This window comes from Hypomesus nipponensis, chromosome 12 (genome assembly GCF_054491055.1).
Source record: "Hypomesus nipponensis isolate SF chromosome 12, ASM5449105v1, whole genome shotgun sequence".
NCBI classification, from domain to species: Eukaryota; Metazoa; Chordata; class Actinopteri; order Osmeriformes; family Osmeridae; genus Hypomesus; species Hypomesus nipponensis.
The window spans coordinates 14613805-14619804 of record NC_140372.1 but is presented as its reverse complement, the minus strand read 5'-3'; positions in this window follow the sequence as shown (position 1 = coordinate 14619804).

Genomic DNA, 6000 nt, shown 5'->3' with positions numbered 1-6000 from the left:
TCCAAAGCCTCCATTGACTCTAGCTCGTAGAAAATAGGTGCAAACACATCACGTCAGTTTCTGTTCAGGTCCCGATTGAATCGTTCGATTTGTTGATTATGTACAGAGATTCCAGTCAACGCAGAATTGTCACCTCTGTGCACTCATGTCTTCCCAAATACGGACATTCTCCCCTCCATGATCTGTTCTGATATGAAGTGGCCGGCCAAATTCACTGATGGCTGTATTGAAAAGGTCCATAACAGGTTCAGCCCAGTTGTTGTTGGAACACTGGACAAACGTTTACATTCTACTGTAACCATCCATTGCTTAATGGACAACTAATTTCCATCTAATAAGTTTATGATTGCCATCTACATGCCATACATAGTTTGGAAAAGGCACAGTGTATACTCGTCTTTGTATTATTCCTGTTTTCCTGGACTCCACCCCAGCAGCATCAACCCCTTTTACGGAGTCTCTGAGACGATGTGTCTGCACCACAATGTTTCTGGCACGTAAATGTCCAATAAGCATAACTTCTCCTACATGAGGATGCTCTGATTTGATGTCACTTATGGTTGCATCCAATTCTTAAACGGAAATGTCACAACATTTTGTGTGCCTTATGTTATATTCCCGCATGAGTTTGTATAATGTCGGTCTGGATATCCGCAGGACCGAAGCTACTCCAGAGAGTGTTGTCCCGAGTCGTAGCAAGTATTGTTTTCAGTGTTGTTTTCAATTAAAAATTTTTTTTGCACGAAGCAATCCGAACCACTTTTCCAAAAACGAACCCTAAGTAAGGTATGTTGATGTGTTTAGAAACATATTTAGCATTCTACCTATGCTAGATACAGGAGACTTTAGCATTGCTAATAGGCTAACTTTGAGCGACAAAATCATACTTACAGCTTGCATTTGTGATGAGCATAGGGTTGGAACAGCACCTCTTTTCAGCAACAGCGGCTTAGCAAATCCTTCTTTAAATTGTCCCCAGGTTTTGAAAGTGTCCTCGGTGAAATGGTCTGAGCAAATTAATACTTAAGCGCCGTACTTAATAGGGATATTCCCATAGATAAGTATCAGCCATGCCTGTCTAGTGTCTTGTTCTTTGGGAAGATGGTGAAAAGTGTCAGGATTCTCGGTACAGCTTGGAACATTGCATTTACGGCACTCCATTTTCAATATCTTGAAAACGTATCTTTCTTTTTTGTAATTCTTCTGGAAGTACAGAGCAGCGTGCAGCAAGCTAACAAAGTGTTGGAGATCAACATGACCTCCGTTTATGTTCCTGGACCAGAAAACCAGAGGGCGGGTAAATGTAAATTTTGGGGCGTGAAAAAGTTGATGCTGCAACTTGTGACGTCACACTGTTTCAAAAGCTAGCGTTTGCAAGTTGCAGTTTTGAAATAGTAGTGAGAAGTGACGTTTTTATAAGAAAGAGTTTTCAATGGACTTTAAGGTTCACTGTATGTCTATTTTACACACCAAACTGTAATTTTTCAACTATGACAAGGTAAAATCGGTTTTGCAATCCCATTTAATGTAATTGAGACTAAATAAAAAGAGGGTTTGGTTTTTTCCACTGGAAAGGGATGGGAACTTATACAGGATAGAGAGCTGTGTTAGTCAGAGCATGTTTGAACTGAGTTGTAAATTATTGGAGCAAGGTTAGGGTTAGGGTTAGGTACAGAGTGCCATTAATTAAACCCGAGCAAGGTGTGCACATTATTAATGGCCCAGTTTCCCAGACATGGATTAAACCTGTAGTCCAAAAGTAAGAGAAAAAGGATGAGGCTTAATCCATATCTGGGAAACTGGGCCATATCGGCTGTAAGAACAATAATAGACAACAAATGTGAACAGATTTAATCTCCATTCCGCTATGTTGCATTGTCTGAGAGAGATCTGGTGCATTCCTTTGCCATTTGGTAGGCTATTGAATGTTTGAATCCCTTCTGACAATACATGGGGCATAGCGCACACAGATTGTTTTTCACTCACACTTTAGTGGTTGTAAAGTTTCAGCATAACACTTTTGCTCTGCGCTTGGAGTCATTATAGGCTATGGTTGCATTCATCCCAGTTCCCCAGTCGAGGTGCATAGTTTTCGTAAAATGAATGACACTAAATATTTAGCCATGAAATGCTTGTTTTGATGACTAGAAAAACAAATTGTAGGCCTAGAGTAGGCTACATTAGGCAAAGTCCCAGAGTCACATATATTTATGCACAAAGTTGAACATGTTGTTTATGAAATGTCTAAAGTTGGCCAATTCAGAATATTAAGGTCTAGCTTAATATTCTAACACAAGGGGGTTAGTATATTATGCAGTGTACATAATGCACGGTACATTTAACATCCCCCTCCTTGAGTCACCACCTTACCGCGGTGGAGGGGTTTGCGTGTCCTAGTGATCCTGTAAGCTATGTTGTCGGGGGCTTTATGCCCCTGGTAGGGTCACCCAAGGCAAACAGGTTCCAGGTGAAAGACCAGACAAAGCGTGGGGGGGTGCTGGAAAGCACTCCTCCCGGGGATTCCCTCGTCCTCCTGGGGGACTTCAATGCTCATGTGGGCAATGACAGTGAGACCTGGAGGGGCGTGATTGGGAGGAACGGCCCCCCCGATCTGAACCCGAGTGGTGTTTTGTTGTTGGACTTCTGTGCTAGACACGGCTTGTCTATAACGAACACCATGTTCAAGCATAAGGGTGTTCATATGTGCACTTGGCACCAGGACACCCGAGGTCTCAGTTCAATGATCGACTTTGTAGTCGTGTCGTCGGACTTGGGGCCGCATGTCTTGGACACTCGGGTGAAGAGAGGGGCGGAGCTGTCAACTGATCACCACCTGGTGGTGAGTTGGCTTCAATGGTGGGGGAAGACGCCGGCCAGGCCTGGCAGGCTCAAACGTAATGTGAGGGTCTGCTGGGACCGGCTGGCGGAACCCTCTGTCAGAAGGAGCTTCAACTCCCACCTCCGAGAGAGCTTCGATCATGTCTCGGGGGGAGCCGGGACATTGAGTCCGAATGGGCCATGTTCCGGGCCTCCATTGTTGAAGCGGCTGACCGGAGCTGCGGCCGCAAGGCAGTCGGTGCATGTCGCGGCGGTAACCCTCGGACCCGGTGGTGGACTCTGGAGGTGAGGGATGCCGTCAAGCTGAAGAAGGAGGCCTATCGGACTTTATTGGCTGGTAAGACTCCTGAGGCAGCTGATGTGTAGCTGATGTGGCGGTCGCGGAGGCAAAAACCCGGGCATGGGAGGAGTTCGGCGAGGCCATGGAGAATGACTTCCGAACGGCTTCAAAAAGGTTCTGGACCACCATCCGGCGGCTCAGGAGGGGGAAGCAGTGCTCTGTCAACACTGTATACAGTGCGGATGGTGCGCTGCTGACCTCGACAGGGGACGTCCTGGATCGGTGGAAGGAATACTTTGAAGACCTCCTTAATTCCACCAACACGCTTCCCGACGTGGAGGCAGAGTCTGGGGACATCAGGGGGGGCCCTTCTATCTCTGGGGCTGAGGTCGCCGAGGTGGTTAAAAAGCTCCGCGGTGGCAGGGCCCCTGGGGTGGATGAGGTCCGCCCGGAGTTCCTTAAGGCTCTGGATGTTGTAGGGCTGTCTTGGCTGACACGACTCTGCAACATCGCGTGGACATCGGGGACAGTGCCTCTGGACTGGCAGACTGGGGTGGTGGTTCCTCTCTTTAAAAAGGGGGACCGGAGGGTGTGCTCCAACTTTAGGGGGATCACACTCCTCAGCCTCCCTGGGAAAGTCTATTCAGGGGTCCTGGAGAGGAGGGTCCGTCGGATTGTCGAACCTCAGATTCAGGAGGAGCAATGTGGTTTTCGTCCTGGCCGTGGAACAGTGGACCAGCTCTATACCCTCCGCGGAGTCCTGGAGGGTACATGGGAGTTCGCCCAACCAGTCTACACATGTTTTGTGGATTTGGAAAAGGCGTTCGACCGTGTCCCTCGGGGGCTCATGTGGGGGGTGCTCCGAGAGTATGGGGTACCGGTTTCCCTGATCGGGACTGTCCGGTCCCTGTACGACCGGTGCCAGAGTTTGGACGTATAGTTTTGCGTCTACGTTAACTTGTTTGAGGTGTGAATTCTTGCTAAATTTCTGGTATTTCTGGTGTTCTCCTGCAACGCCACTGAGAGCGTTCACTTGACCATGAGAAACCCGATAGCAGTTGTCAGTTTATGCCAATAATACAATTACTCCGTTTACATGTGTAATTAGTAATGTGATTACTCAAACACGTCTACATGATTCTTTTTATTAATCCTTGTATGGTCCACGGACAAAACGTGCACCATCATCCTTCTGCAAAAAAGTGTCGCCGTGTCTTCCTGTATCAGCCCTAACTTAAGACTGCTGTATGTTTCATTCAATCAAAACATTGAATCCTACTAAGAAAGACGAGTAAACGCACTCAATGATAGGCTACATCTGCTACTGATATTACTATCCCAACTATAATTTCAGCTGTTAAAACTATAATATTCTTGTTACAACTACAGCCTACTTCTTCTGTTTAACAGTTCAACTTTCAGCTTCTCCCGCATTGTAGGCATTTTAAGCTCTTATAGCTTTGTTGATGCAGTTCAGCTTCCATACTGCCTATTGAAATTCAACTATTTCTTCGATTGCTTCACAACGTTCAAACGTATTCTCCCGCATAGTTCAGTATTCCAACGCATTTTCAGCAGGAAATGCATGTTCTAGTTCAAAACGTTCTTCTTTGTAATTCCTTATAAGTAGCATACACAGAGCAGCGCGCAGCTAAACTAGTATCGGAGATAGACGCTACCTCGGGCTGGTCTGGATGTAAATTATGGGGCGTGACAAAGATACAGACCAGAGCTAATAAGAGGGCGATCACCGGTCCTACGTAGGACCGGTAGCTTTGTTGAAAAGCTAGCGTTTTACAGCCACATTTTTTCTTTTTGAGATTTGAATAGGAAAGAGGTGTCAATGGACTTTGATATTCACGGTATGTTCATTTTACCCACCGAACTGTCATTATTCAACTATGACAAGGTAAAATCGGTTTTGCAGTCAATTGCCCCTTTAAAGGAAACATTTTAAAAGTTAATTCAAATATTCATATTGATGATGCATTCACTTAATCAATTATGAGGCATTGCCTTCCCCGACACGAAAGTAGATTAACTGCTTTTCTAAGCCAAAAGTATCGGTATTGGCAATACTGGCCCTGTATTTATCCATCGCACACCCCTAGCAGCTGTAGAGTGAGGCGATAGAGGATCCCTCTAGATTGAAGAGAGCTTGATCGACTGGTGAAGTCTGCCTGGTGTGTAATACTGTTCATTCACCAATCAGAAGCTTTAACCCGCCCCCTGACTTGGTGACGGGGGACGACGGATTTATTTTGCTGCAGAAAGTTACACCGTGGATAAATGTAAGTATAAATAAATAAATGTAAGTATAAATAAATGTGAACACATTAAAACGTAAATATATATATACACACAAATACATGTAACATTTATATATTTAGTGTCTCATTTAACTTGTAATTTATATATTTTGTCTGTCAATTAGGCATTACATTATATAATTAGTCATTTATTTAAGCTTTGTGTTATATTTATTTATTAAGTTTTGGCCCCTATAATCCTCCATATACATAGACTTACAATTAACACAAGCGTTCACACACGTCACGTAGGCGTCACACTGGCGTTGTGCACACAGACGGGGGGAGTTGCAACTGTTTGTGTGTGATTTGGGACTTTCTGTCTTGTTACTCTTAAAACATTTCAGTCACACTTCACAAAAGGGATGATCGTTTATTACAAACACACACATTCACACACTGTTTTTGATTGTTACTGTTGCCTTGACCAATACATTGTTCTGTCTATACTCAAGATTTGGTGCAAAGCTTCCAGTTGCCTGTAGCCCCACAGCTGCTGCTAATCAATACTTTCAACTATCAATGCCATTTTGAACAGGGTGGGAGAATCAGAATCAGAATGGGATTTATTCG